The sequence below is a fragment of the Lissotriton helveticus genome, chromosome 5_1 (assembly GCF_964261635.1).
Source record: "Lissotriton helveticus chromosome 5_1, aLisHel1.1, whole genome shotgun sequence".
Taxonomy (NCBI): Eukaryota; Metazoa; Chordata; class Amphibia; order Caudata; family Salamandridae; genus Lissotriton; species Lissotriton helveticus.
In genome coordinates, this window is record NC_136065.1 from 67680380 (window position 1) to 67696167 (window position 15788).

Sequence of the window (15788 nt, forward strand, 5' to 3'; positions counted from 1 at the left end):
ACCACAGACAGGGAAAGAAGAGACTCTAAAGACCACAGACTGGTCAAGATGAACTTCTATCTGAAGACCACAGACAGGGAAAGAAGAGACTCTAAAGACCACAGACAGGGAAAGAAGAGACTCTGTAGACCACAGACAGGGTAAGAAGAGGCTCTGAAGACCACAGACAGGGCAAGAAGAGACTCTAAAGACCACAGACAGGGCAAGAAGAGACTCTGAAAACCACAGACAGGGCAAGAAGAGACTCTGAAGCCCACAGACAGGGCAAGAAGGACCTCTGAAGACCACAGACTGGTCAAGAAGAGGAGCTTCTATCTGGAGACCACAGACTGGTCAGGATGAGCTTCTATCTGAAGACCACAGACATGGCAAGAAGAGACTCTGAAGACCACAGACTGGTCAAGATGAGCTTCTATCTGAAGACCGCAGACAGGGCAAGAAGTGACTCTAAAGACTGCAAATAGGGCAAGAAGAGACTCTAAAGACCACAGACTGGTCAAGATGAGCTTCTATCTGAAGACCACAGACAGGGCAAGAAGAGACTCTAAAGACCACAGACAGGGAAAGAAGAGACTCTGAAGACCACAGACAGGGTAAGAAGAGACTCTGAAGACCACAGACAGGGCAAGAAGAGACTCTAAAGACCACAGACAGGGCAAGAAGAGACTCTGAAAACCACAGACAGGGCAAGAAGAGACTCTGAAGACCACAGACTGGTCAAGATTAGTTTCTATCTGAAGACTGCAGACAGGGCAAGAAGAGACTCTGAAGACCACAGACTGGTCAAGATGAGCTTCTATCTGAAGACCGCAGACAGGGCAAGAAGTGACTCTAAAGACTGCAAATAGGGCAAGAAGAGACTCTAAAGACCACAGACTGGTCAAGATGAGCTTTTATCTGAAGACCACAGACAGGGCAAGAAGAGACTCTGAAGACCACAGACAGGGCAAGAAGAGACTCTAAAGACCACTGACTGGGCAAGAAGAGACTCTAAAGACCACAGACAGGGCAAGAAGAGACTCTGAAGACCACAGACAGGGCAAGAAGAGACTCTAAAGACCACAGACAGGGCAAGAAGAGACTCTGAAGGCCACAGACAGGGCAAGAAGAGACTCTGAAGACCACAGACAGGGTAAGAAGAGACTCTAAAGACCACAGACAGGGCAAGAAGAGACTCAAAAGACCACAGACAGGGCAAAAAAGACTCTAAAGACCACAGACAGGGCAAGAAGAGACTCTAAAGACCACAGACTGGTCAAGAAGAGACTTTAAAGATCACAGCCTGGGCAGGGAGAGACTCTGTAGACCACAGACAGGGTAAGAAGAGACTCTGAAGGCCACAGACAGGGCAAGAAGAGACTCTGAAGACCACAGACAGGGTAAGAAGAGATTCTGTAGACCACAGACAGGGAAAGAAGAGACTCTAAAGACCACAGACTGGTCAAGATGAACTTCTATCTGAAGACCACAGACAGGGAAAGAAGAGACTCTAAAGACCACAGACAGGGAAAGAAGAGACTCTGAAGATCACAGACTGGGCAAGAAGAGACTCTGAAGATCACAGACTGGACACGAAGATACTCTAAAGACCACAGACAGGGAAAGAAGAGACTCTGAAGCCCACAGACAGGGCAAGAAGGACCTCTGAAGACCACAGACTGGTCAAGAAGAGGAGCTTCTATCTGGAGACCACAGACTGGTCAGGATGAGCTTCTATCTGAAGACCACAGACATGGCAAGAAGAGACTCTGAAGACCACAGACTGGTCAAGATGAGCTTCTATCTGAAGACTGCAGACAGGGCAAGAAGTGACTCTAAAGACTGCAAATAGGGCAAGAAGAGACTCTAAAGACCACAGACTGGTCAAGATGAGCTTCTATCTGAAGACGACAGACAGGGCAAGAAGAGACTCTGAAGACCACAGACAGGGCAAGAAGAGACTCTAAAGACCACTGACTGGGCAAGAAGAGACTCTAAAGACCACAGACAGGGCAAGAAGAGACTCTGAAGACCACAGACAGGGCAAGAAGAGACTCTAAAGACCACTGACTGGGCAAGAAGAGACTCTAAAGACCACAGACAGGGCAAGAAGAGACTCTAAAGACCACAGACAGGGCAAAAAAGACTCTAAAGACCACAGACAGGGCAAGAAGAGACTCTAAAGACCACAGACTGGTCAAGAAGAGACTTTAAAGATCACAGCCTGGGCAGGGAGAGACTCTGTAGACCACAGACAGGGTAAGAAGAGACTCTGAAGGCCACAGACAGGGCAAGAAGAGACTCTGAAGACCACAGACAGGGTAAGAAGAGATTCTGTAGACCACAGACAGGGAAAGAAGAGACTCTAAAGACCACAGACTGGTCAAGATGAACTTCTATCTGAAGACCACAGACAGGGAAAGAAGAGACTCTAAAGACCACAGACAGGGAAAGAAGAGACTCTGTAGACCACAGACAGGGTAAGAAGAGGCTCTGAAGACCACAGACAGGGCAAGAAGAGACTCTAAAGACCACAGACAGGGCAAGAAGAGACTCTGAAAACCACAGACAGGGCAAGAAGAGACTCTGAAGCCCACAGACAGGGCAAGAAGGACCTCTGAAGACCACAGACTGGTCAAGAAGAGGAGCTTCTATCTGGAGACCACAGACTGGTCAGGATGAGCTTCTATCTGAAGACCACAGACATGGCAAGAAGAGACTCTGAAGACCACAGACTGGTCAAGATGAGCTTCTATCTGAAGACCGCAGACAGGGCAAGAAGTGACTCTAAAGACTGCAAATAGGGCAAGAAGAGACTCTAAAGACCACAGACTGGTCAAGATGAGCTTCTATCTGAAGACCACAGACAGGGCAAGAAGAGACTCTAAAGACCACAGACAGGGCAAGAAGAGACTCTGAAAACCACAGACAGGGCAAGAAGAGACTCTGAAGACCACAGACAGGGCAAGAAGAGACTCTGAAGACCACAGACAGGGCAAGAAGAGACTCTGAAAACCACAGACAGGGCAAGAAGAGACTCTGAAGACCACAGACAGGGCAAGAAGAGACTCTGAAGACCACAGACAGGGCAAGAAGAGACTCTAAAGACCACTGACTGGGCAGGAAGAGACTCTGTAGACCACAGACAGGGCAAGAAGAGACTCTAAAGACCACAGACAGGGCAAGAAGAGACTCTAAAGACCACTGACTGGGCAGGAAGAGACTCTGTAGACCACAGACAGGGCAAGAAGAGACTCTGCAGACCACAGACAGGGCAAGAAGAGATTCTGTAGACCACAGACAGGGAAAGAAGAGACTCTAAAGACCACAGACTGGGCAAGAAGAGACTCTGAAGATCACAGACAGGGCAAGAAGAGACTCTGAAGATCACAGACTGGGCAAGAAGAGACTCTGAAGATCACAGACTGGACACGAAGATACTCTAAAGATCACAGACTGGGCAAGAAGAGACTCTGAAGATCACAGACTGGGCAAGAAGAGACTCTGAAGATCACAGACTGGGCAAGAAGAGACTCTGAAGATCACAGACTGGGCAAGAAGAGACTCTGAAGATCACAGACTGGACACGAAGATACTCTGAAGACCACAGACTAGACAAGATGAGACTCTGAAGATCACAGACTGGTCAAGAAGAAACTCTGAAGACCACAGACTGGTCAAAAAGAGACTCTGAAGACCACAGACAGGGCAGGAAGTGACTCTAAAGACCACAGACTGGTCAAGAAGAGACACTAAAGACCACAGACAGGGCAAGAAGAGACTCTGAAGACCACAGACATGGCAAGAAGAGACTCTGAAGACCACAGACAGGGCAGGAAGTGACTCTAAAGACCACAGACTGGTCAGTATGAACCTCTGTCTGAAGACCACAGACAGGGCAAGAAGAGACTCTGAAGACCACAGACAGGGCAGGAAGTGACTCTAAAGACCACAGACTGGTCAATATGAACCTCTGTCTGAAGACCACAGACAGGGCAAGAAGAGACTCTGAAGACCACAGACAGGGCAAGAAGTGACTCTAAAGACCACAGACTGGTCAAGATGTGCTTCTATCTGAAGACCACAGACAGGGTAAGAAGAGACTCTGAAGACCACAGACAGGGCAAGAAGAGACTCTGAAGGCCACAGACATGGCAAGAAGAGACTCTGAAGGCCACAGACATGGCAAGAAGAGACTCTGAAGACCACAGACAGGGCAAGAAGAGACTCTGAAGACCACAGACTGGTCAGGATGAGCTTCTATCTGAAGACTGCAGACAGGGCAAGAAGAGACTCTAAAGACCACAGACTGGTCAAGATGAACCTCTGTCTGAAGACCGGGCATGATGAGCCTCTGTCTGAAGATGACAGACTGTGTAAGAATAGGCCTGGGCAGACTTGCGGAGTTCTTCTATGAAGAACTCTGCGATGTGACCCAAAATGTTTGCCACATTACGCAGAGTTCCGCAAGAGGTGGAGTGCATTATGTCCCGCCATTCTCACTGATTTTTAGAGCCGGGTGCTTGCCAGACACTATAAAATCAGCACAAATAGACCCAAACGCAACACAAGAAGGCGCTGTTTCTTTGTGCTGCTTGAGTAGATGTACTACTTGAGCGGCAGCTTCCTCAACGCAAACGGATGGTTTCGCAACGCGAGCAGTTGTGACCACCCACGACTGCCCGCATTAAGAAATCACGCCGAGAGGTGGCCTGGAGTACAATTTTCTTAAGTCGCGATCGTCAACTCTTCTATGGCGAGTGGAAGCGGGGAAAAAACTCCACAATGCCGTATTTCAGAACTCTACACGCTACGTGGAGCGTGGAGTGGGAAAAACTGCACAAGCTGAATTTCACACCCAGGCCCAGGCAAGTTGAGCCTCTGCCTGAAGACAGCTCACTAGGCAAGATGAAGACCTGTCTGAAAATAACAGACCGAGCTAAATGGTCCTTTTATCTGAAGACCGAACAGTGGACAAGAGGAGTTTCTTGTCTGAAAACATCAAAATGAGCCTCTGTCTGAAGATGCCAGACTGTGCAAGATGAGACTCAAGCTTAAGACTGTGCAGGATGAGCCTCTGTCTGACCACCACAAACTGGACGTGATGAGCTGCCAATCTGAAGATTGGTCGCTCTCAACTGAGCACTGATGTCTCCATAATACTGCCAATGCCTTCGGTCAGGTCAATCCTAGGAGAGCAGGCGTGATAGAACCATGCTCCTGTCTTCATCTGGTGACCCATATGCGACACCCCATCTGATTTAGGAGGTAGTACTGCTTCGTGGGCAATATTACAACCCATAGAATTATTACAGTAACTGACTGCTTTTGATGATGCTACAGATGAAACCTGTTAGGAGGAGAAACGCAGCTCCGTGAGTAGGACGAAAAGTCTCTGAAAGTCTCATACTGCTTTGAAGTTCATTTATTGCAGTTAGTCCTGGAGTACCTGACTGACAGCACTGTACAGAACTGCTGTTTGCTGTTGGGTAATTCAGTGTTGCAGTATTCTAAAAACTGGCCACTGTCCTCAAAAGATCAATAATTGATGTCATGGCATTTATTTCCCATTCCTTCACATCGGTCATTGATCACATCTAAATATCTTCTGATATGTGTCCATTGTAGTGTCATCCTCGGGTCGAATGTCATGTGATGACATTGGTCATGACTCATGACACCATCATTAAAAACAAATTCTGGGTGTGAGGGTAAGACGTCTATCACACATTTTAAGAAGTTTTCATCTATTACATCACTACCCTAGAAGAGGAGGTCAAATTTTTCAACAGAGGTTTATCGGACTCTTAAAACTATACTTAGAGATTGCAGAGGTAGTAATCTATGTGACCCTAAAGATAGTATGGCATAGCCTTCTACTTATTTTGGTTTAATAAAGGATAACACAATTTACACTATACAGATATTTTTATGGCCCTGAATAGCACCAACACCTGATTTTCCATTCCAGAGAAATAATCTCCCAGTCCACAAAGATTTCTTTGGAAAAGTTATATTCAGTTTTTCCTTGGTCTATCCAACCTTTTCTAGCCTTCCTTCAAACTTATATGGACTTCCATAGAATGCAATCCCTTTAGGTGTGGTACTGGAATATAAGGTTTTAAATATTGGGCTGCAGAAATGTTACAACAAATGTACTAACAAAAACAATATTGACTAGGCAAGTAAGCATATATAGGTAAGTATAGGTTTAATTCACTTAACTACAAATATGTATCTTGACAATATATATATTTATATTGACTGAAAACAAAGGTTAAATGGACATTATAGTTAGGTAAAATGTCAGTACAAACATGCCATTTTTACCAATCAAAACCCCTCAAAATTCACCAGTTATAGGTTTTTTTTTTGCAGAGTTTTATATAGCGCGAACTAGACCCGAACTGAATCAGGTATCAGAGCGCTTTACATAGCACCAGTTACGTTACATGAGGACATGCATAGTTATCTGAAGTAACTATAACTCGTGACCTAGAGGAACTTTAACCGGCAGTACTGCCATGCACGGTAATGTCGACAAATATGTCATTTTATATGTTGCAGTGATGCTATCAATGATGTCATTGAACATGTTATGAGAGATTTGTTTTTTTGAGTAAATATAAATATATATGAAAGCAACACCCTTTCAGATTTAGAGAGCCACAAAACTTATGGAAAAAAAGGAAATTGCATGTTCTGGCTAGTTCCCAAGTTTTAGGTGGAAAGCAAACCCTTTCTTTGGAAAATACTATAACACCACCAAGACTCTAGAACTGCTCACCCCATACTATTTGCTTTTCTAGCAGAGTTTTTAAGCCTAGGATTAGAACAGTATTTCTGTAGTCAACATTATGACATACAACCTTAAAATGAAGTTCTCCATTGACCTTTACTACAAACAGATAAAGATATTTTTATCTATAGTTTCTTTTTTATCTTTTCAGTATTTTTGGAATAATCACAAGCAAATTCATGCAACAATTATTGATCTCAGTTACAAAAGTAAGGCCCTTTTCAGAGCCTCCAATTACGGTTCCAAGGACTGTCTGGAAACACACTTGACACAGAGATCAACTGACTTGAACCTATACTTGTTAAAAAATCAATTACATCAAGAATAGGATAAGGCCATTCATAAACACAGTTAAAATCACCCCCCCCTTGTATCAATGTTTGTTCATGCCCTTGCCCTCTCACACTCCTGCCTTTTAGGTGGTTGAGTGCAGCTTCCCATGCCAGGATAATTAAAAACACAACTAGCAGCAATCCACTCAATGCAGGGTCAGCTCAGTTAATTGCATTTCAATCTACCTCTGAACCTAAGTATGTTTTGTAAGCATGCGATCAATAGTGAGGCAGCTTTAAAACCTCTATTGTTCTACTTTATGACTTCGAGAAATAATGTAGCATGATTCACCGGACAATAGGGCAGTATTGCTCAATATTAGCCGTCATCTTACCTAGGTGCTGAAAAGCAGGAAAGGGATAATAACTAGCTTTACTGACTGTTATAATATGAATGTGCTGGCCCTGCCTCTGTCGCCTGAGGGTGTCAGCACAGGGGCATTGTGGGTAGTTATTGACTGTTTTGGGAGCAATGAACATGCTGAACATTGTTTCACAATAATATTATTCACCATAGAAACATCTATTCAGATTGAATTATGACTTCATAAAAAAATAATTGGATTGGAAAGTGCATCTCTTAATTATATAGCTATAGAGTAATCTCTTGAATTAATTAACTGAAGTTGTTTATCACAGAAGGCTTGTAATCTGATGAAAGCCTTTGAAATTACACTGGCAAGAAAAACAGAGGCAGAGTGGGATGGATGGATAGATAGATAGACAGACAGGCAGACAGACAGACAGACAGACAGACAGACAGACAGACAGACAGACAGACAGACAGATAGACAGACGGACAGACAGACAGACAGACAGACAGACAGACAGATAGACAGACAGATAGATAGATAGATATATGAACTGGCAGAGCAAATGAAAGTGAGAGGGAGATATATAGAAGTTGTGTAAGAAATTAGGTTGCTGGGTTGATTGGTTGTGAGCCCTAGTCAAGCAGCAACCACAATCCTTGTCAGGATAAGGTAAAAGCAAACCCCAAATAACCTGTGCTCAGCCCCTTGGTAGCTTGGCACACAGAAGTCAGGCTTAACCTGGAGGCAATGTGTAAAGTATTTGTGTACATTCAAACAGTGAATACACACCACTAAAGGAGCCCAAAACAGAATTAATAAAATTGATCAGTTTCTAATAAATAAAACAAGATGAAAATGAAAAAAATCCCAAAAATAGAACCGGAGATATTGCATTTTAAAATGTTTAAAGACACTAGGGTGAAAATGCATAAAGCACCAACTGTGAATATCTGGTCGAGCCGGACCGTGACAATGTCACAAGTTCAGGTCGATCACAATGGATCGTGGGCTGGCTACAGGGAGGCAGTTAGGCCCAGTAAACAAAAGTGACTTGGTTTGCGGTGCGTTGTGTTGATCTGTGTCGCAGATGAGTCTCATAGCTGAGGCGATGTATCAGCTCCGAGATGTGGAGAGGCTGCAGTGTGAGGTCATGTTGCTTCGATGTTGAAGATCCCATCGACAGGTCATAGTTACACCGGGGGTCCCCCATGGGCTGAAGCATGCATTATGCCACCTATGGGAGACCACCCAAACTGTAACTACAGGCCTGCCATTGCAGCCTGTGTAAGCTGGTGCTAGCACCACCTACGACAGATATAGTTTTTCCTATATCTTAGGTCACTGCACTTAAAACCTATAACGCACCCCTAAAGCAGGCCTTTCAATCCTGAAGGCAGGGTGCTTGGTTCTAAGTGTGAGGATGCCCCTGCATGAGCAGGACACCCCTACAATCTTCGGAGTCCATTCTCCAGGGTTGAAAGTGCATTAGCCATTACGATACATTGAGTGGCCATGGGTCATTACTCGATGACCATCTCTAAACTGGCTGTACCGAACCCTGTCATGTTTGGTATCAAACATGTTGGAATCATGCTCCCAGTGCTCCCAGTACCAGTCTTCTACACCAGGACAGCACAACATGGCTGCTGCGGACCAGAGACAACATTCTGCCCTCCTGCTGGCAGACCAATAGGTATCCTGTCACAGGGAGGTGTGACCACCTCGCAGACAGGATTTAGTGTATTGGGGCCGGGTGGGAGTGCTTTCCAGCACCACTCAGTCTGATTGAAGGGCACAGTTAGTGCCCACCTTGCATAGTCCAGTTCAAAGCAGCTCAGGAAGCCGTTGGCTCCTGCTCTGGCACGAAACTGGACAAAGGACATGGGAGTATCCTCTCCACTGTCTAGCCCCTCCCCTGGGAGTGAACCCTGAATCATCACAACCCCTTCATTAGGGTTCTTAAGGTCTTACCTGTAGGTGGGTCCCTGGATTTGTCTCAAGACACCACTTCTTCTTCGCCCGTCGGGGCACTCTAAACTTTGCTGTATCTTGCTCTGGGCTCCAAGTCTGTAACTGGGAAGACTCCTGCTACTCCTGGTATCGTCGTCCTGCAACTTTGCTGCAACATCTGTGCTCCATACAGGAACCTTCCAAGGTCTGTGGACATCCAAGACACCTGAAAGAATTTCCCTTGAAGTTAAGGAGACACTTCCCTGCATCTGCAGTCACTGCAACAGAGCTGACCTGTCTGCTGATCCTGGACTCCCACAGACTCAGCAACACAGATGGTGGTTCAATCATATCCCTCGAAGCCTGCCCTGTCCTCTCACCAAGTTTGAGGCCAGTATCCCTTATCGCGGCCAAGGAGCTCAACCTCTATGCACCGTGCCAACTTGCAGTTGCAAAGGCTTGCTGGCTTCCTTCATCCAAGATCTTCGGGCTCCAAGTAGCCCCAACCTCAACTATCCCCAGTGCACAAGATCTTCCTCTTCACCACATCACTTGCACCGTAGGCTTGCATCTGTGGTGAGCTGCTCGATGTCCTCTTGCGTCTCTAGTGCCTCCGGCCAGTGGGTCCTCTTGAGGGTCTTAATTTGATTTTAGCAGGCTTTCCTGGTTGCTCGGGCCTGCTCTGTCTCCCCTGCTTGTGGCAAGACACCTGGACCTTGCTGGCCCCGACACTGCACCTTTTTCATTCTCTACGTGGGTTGCAGTTACCAAGGCTTGTTGGCACTCCCATCAACTCTCGACATCCAACGTGGACCAGCTCGTAAACAGCTTCTGGTCTTCCACAGCATCACCTGGTCCATACAGCTGGAGCTCCAAGGTCACCGTCAGCTCTCCTACAACACCCGACATCTGTGGGCATTTATCTTCCATGCCTCCTGGTCACTCCTTAGAGGCATAGACTCTGTCCCCTCTGCTTGCAGGTACTTCTCCTCCTGAATCCACTTTTGGGTTCCACCGGACACTTTCTCCTTCTCCATCAGCGACATCTTCCTGAAGTCCTCCATTGAGTTCGACAGCGGTTTCCGACACCACTTCACAACTATGCACCTGGCTTCCCTGGTGGAGGGATCCGGGTTCCTAGAGTATCCACGGGTGGGGTGGCTCTCCAAACTTCTGTCTTCCACATGGTTTTTTCATGGTCCACTGGGAAAGGTCCTTCTTCTTTAAAATTGCAACCACAACTTACCCATTGACTTGAATTGAGCCTGCGGTGGTGTTCCCACTCTGCACACGGCCTCTGTGGGGTTCCTGGTTACTTACCTCGGGTGGTTCCTTGGGTCCCCGGAACTTCTACGTCTTCTGGCTATAGTCTTGACTTGAGTCGTTGTTCTCATATCACTATTTTAGTATATGGTTTGGTCTCCCCCTGGCGACTACCTGTTATCTCTGCAAAGTATCATGTGCATTGAGTATATCTCTGGTTTTACATATTTGTATGTGTGCGTGAGGGTCTTATAATAAATACATATTTTTATAGCTACACTGTGTGGTTCTTTTTCACTTAACCTATACCTATAAAATTATGTTCTGGTAAAACAATCTGCTTTATACTCCTTCTGAAGACTGCTGTCCACAGCTACCACTTAGAGAGCTTTCTAAGGTTGTCTAAGACCATCAGAATCACCATAAGGGCTGCCTGGATTGGTGCAGGGTGCCCACTTACATACGTGTGCACCATATAGCAATTAAGCTTCTCACATAGGAGTGCAGTGGTTGGGATTCAAGCCTGCATTGTTTTACCAGCTAATCTTGGTGTGGATTAATTGAAAAACCATCACTAATATTAGGCACATATAATACAGCTTACACTAAGTAAGTTCTACTGAACTTAGGGTTGGGTAGTTAAGGGTCTAACACAACCCTTTCTCCAACCTCAGAGAGTTTAGTTTCCACTAGGGTAGGTAGGTGCAACACCTCACTACACCTAGAACCATGTCTTTAGTTGGGGATACGAGTGTACCCCAATCTGCTAAGTACAATGGTCTAAAGTTCCAGGAACCTAGGACCCTGTGTAGCCTTAGAAGTATAAAGATAGGTGCTAACCCCACCATTAAGCTACTCTTAGAGCTGCTACATCAGGATGATGGCAATCCTGTAGGGGCAGAAGAACGTGATAATGTGGGTAGGGATAATCCTGGAGAGGGAGCACCAGGCGTTCCCCCGATGATCCCAACTCAGAGTATGGGCAAGAGGACTCAAATGATTCCAACCTGCCAAACTCTGACCCCTCAGGGAATAGTGCAGATGGCACAGAGGGGGAAACCCTTGGTTCCTTCTGGGAGGGTCCAGAGTACACCAAGGAGGACTTTACCCTCCTCTAGAGAATCCAATGCTTCAGGCGCTTCCGTAGGGTCCTCCATATCTAGTAAGAGGGACAACTCTTTGGAAAGGGAATACCAAATGCTCAAACCTGAGAGGGTCAGACTTAAGCTCAGGAGAGATCAGTTGGCCCTTGACAAAGAGTCACTGGAAGTACAGAAGACTAGGAAGAGATTGGGACTAGAGTCCCATTTTGGCATTAATAGTGCCCCTATAATCAGATAAACATCTTTTGACAATAGAAACCTGAGCAGGATAGTCGTCTCTCCTTACCAGGAAGGGATGATATCCTTGAATGGATCACTGCTTTGGAGAGGGCCTGCAAAGTTTACAGGTCCCTCAAGAGCAGTGGGCAGCTATCTTGTGGCTCTCCTTTGCTAACAGAGGTGTGGATAAGCTCCTCACTGTTGGAGAAGAGGATGCTGACAATTACTCATTCTTGAAGAGTGCTCTCATAGATGGGTTTGGCATAACCACTGAACAGTATAGGATTAAGTTCAGAGACACCCAGAAGGCACACACCCAAGGCTGGGTAGACTTTGTAGACAGTGCTATCAAGGCTATGGAAGGCTGGCTTCATGGAAGAAAGGTACAGGACTATGAGGGATTGTATAATTTGATAATGAGCGAGCACATCCTTAATAACTGTCAGAACCAACTTTTGTACCAGTACCTGGTGGACACTGATCTGACCTCTCTCCAAAATGTGGGAAAGAAGGCAGACAAATGGGTGTGTACCAGGGCTAAGCAGGCAAACCATGGTAATGGAGGTGACCAGAAGAAGTCAGAGTCTTCAAAAATGTGACTTAGTCAGAACTCCATCTCAGGCTGTTCTCGTCTGTGATGGTGGCATAGACCATGCCACCTTACAGGTAAGTCCTACTAACTTGGGAAAATACAGACATCAACCTTTGATCAATGGAAAAGAAGCGATCGCCTACAAGGACACAGGGGCCAGTGTCACTATGGTGATGAAAAAATGTGTGTCCCCTGAGTAGATCATACTTGGCCAAACAAACCAAGTCACCAATGCTAGCAATGGCAGGACTGACCATTCCTTGGCAGTTGTGAACCTCAGCTGGAGAGAGGTAACTGGGCCTAAAAAGGCTGGGGTAGCGCCAGACCTAACTGTAGATTGTCTGTTGGGCAATGATCTAGAAACTTCAGCCTTGGCTGATGCAGAGTTCAGGGCTCATGCAGAGATGATGGACATCTCTTCCAGTGTGTTTGCTGTCACCAGGACTCAGGCCAAACATCTCAGCACTGAAAAGGCAATGGATCTTGGAACAATGGAGCTGGTGCCTCCCAGGAGAAGGAGCAGGAAGGGTGAGGCTTTATCCTCCTCACAAGCTCCCAGTGAAGATTAGCCTCCCGAGGGGGATGATCTCAGTCCCTGTGAAGGTACTGTACCAGAGGAACTTGGGCCAGACCAGGCAGAATTCTTGAGGGCAGGGGGCCCTTCCAGGGCACACTTGAGTTTAGAGCAGCAGACCCTTCCCTCTCTTGAACCCCTCAGACAGCAGGCTGCTGTAGAGGAAGCAGGGAATATCAGTGGGTCTCACAGGATCTATTGGAAAGATTGGCTTCTGTACTCTGAAGGTAGAGACCCAAAGCCTGGTGCCCCAGGAGTTTGGTAACAGAAGTTCAGAGGTTTTCTCCTCTCCCTAGCACATGATATTCCTCTTGCAGGACACGTAGGGCAAACCAAGACTTGAGACCGACTTGTCCTTCACTTTCACTGGCCCCATATGTCTGAAGACACAAAGGAGCTGTGTCACTGTGGTAAGTCAGGTGGCACCACAAAGGCCCTCTTAATTCTGCTCCCAGTGGTCCGGGTCTCCTTTGAAAGGTAAAGTTAAAAAATGAACAGTAGTGTGGGCAAGAGTCAGCAGCACCGGTATAGTCATTTTCAAATTATCTAATACTGCAATAATGCTCAACCTCACATGACCTCACTACTTAGAAGTCATATATAAGAGAAACACTGGTTCCTCTATCAATGAACAAAAATGATGCCAGGGAGCATACAAATCTGAACAATTCATAAGTCAAATACAGTAAATGTCTTTCAAACCATAAAATTCCCCAAAAGTATAGCAAAGGGAGTCTTGAAGGATGTTGTATTCAAATATTTCTTTTATTCACAAATCATGTTCATGAATGCCTAGATCAGCCCAGACAACACGTTTCCTTACACCTGGACTTCCCCAGGGCTTAAAAACAATTAAACATGTATCTTCGTTTCTGTTGTATAACATAAAATCCAAAAAACCTCCAATCAAACTAAGCAAGATAGACATGGCACAAAACAAAAAAAACATATCTCATCTTGTGTTTCCATTGATAAATTGTTACAGAGATCTGTTTAAATTCAATACTCCCTACCTATATATAATCTATTGATAGTGGTGACAAATTTCTCAAGCAAATTACAGTCATTATTGACTTTTCATAAAGTTTGACAGTAGATCCACAGTACATAGACATTACATGAAGTTATTGTCCCAGAACCCATCTGGTCCATTCTAAATGTTGAGAAGAGGAGTTTTATATGACATACTATCCTATATAGCAATTATTGTTAATGGGTTACTTACAGCAAGCAAATAATGGTCCAATAAAATCTATGGTGGTGGCGATTAATGACAAGCAAATTATATTGTGTTCACAATCTATGGCGGCTTGCAATCTTCCCTGGTAGACTGTACAAAAAAACAAATTTATTTATAATAACCAAAAAAGATTCAATGTTAACGGCACTCACTCTGGTATTAATCTGTGTTAATTCATATAAACGATCTTCTTACAAATCCGTTATCAATATATGTGCTGAGATTCCCCAGTGGAGTCTCATGAGTTTAGGGGATAATTACCTCAAAATCACATCTAAAAGTGAAAAGAATATATCTGTAGTTGATCCTATTATCTCCACGTATAAGTACCAACAGCAGGTGCAGATATCCTCACTAATCTAATAAGATCCAGGTTGAAGTACAAAGAAGATATAAATATGGTAGAATATTAGTAGAGTGTGAGGACCCTGAACCCAAAAATCTAATTAATAACATTTCTTGAACCAAGTTGATAGTCATGTCATATCTAAAACCAGTTCACAGAATGTCCATTCAGATAAAAAACATATATATATATCTCACCTGCTGTGTGCAGAGACAAAGTAGTTGTGCCGGTCGTCTATCCATCATAAAAAGGATACTGACGCCCACCTCCATTTTAAATAGTGTGTGAGCCAATCACACCATGGTCTTGCTCCCGCCAAACCATCATTCTGTCCAGTGTCATTAAACTCAAGCCATGATTGTGAAGATAAACTATCTTCCGATATTCAAAAGCTGTCTCCACTTTGGTGAGCAGAAAACGCCAACCAAGCGTAGTATGGCAATTGCAGAGTCCAATTTAAGTTGTTTATTATGCTGTCTGACCAATTGCAGAATGATATATCCCTCCAGTTTCTACCATTCACTAATAATATGTACGGTTTTGCTATGAAGAGAACCTTGCAATCACTAATGATAAGTACAAACATCGCTTCAAATCAAGCTGTCTCCACTAAGTCCTGAACGGCATCAATAATGTTCGTTGGCTGTACACGAGTACTACCCTCAAAAGCGGATCCAATCAAGGATTTCGAGCACAGCCTTCATTCAGGTCCTCAATCTGGTGGAACAATCCGGAATATACCCCTATTATATCGTCATCTAGACCTATTACAATGAATGATTCCAATCCTCGATACCTATTATTATTCCAATACTAAGCACTGAGTTATCAACCGTTTACCGGTAATATGTATGGTCAAAATTATTCAAGAACTATCAACAACACTCTTAAATAGCTAAGATGCGGGCAACTAAATCGCAAATATGCGGGTTGCCCGGTGTGGACTATTTTAACTATGTCATTTCTGACATGACATGAGATTACTCAGGTACAAAGATTTCCTCATTACGCAAGCGCCAATTGACAGTATACATAATACAGACAAATAAATATATCCATGAGAAAGTACAATAAGTA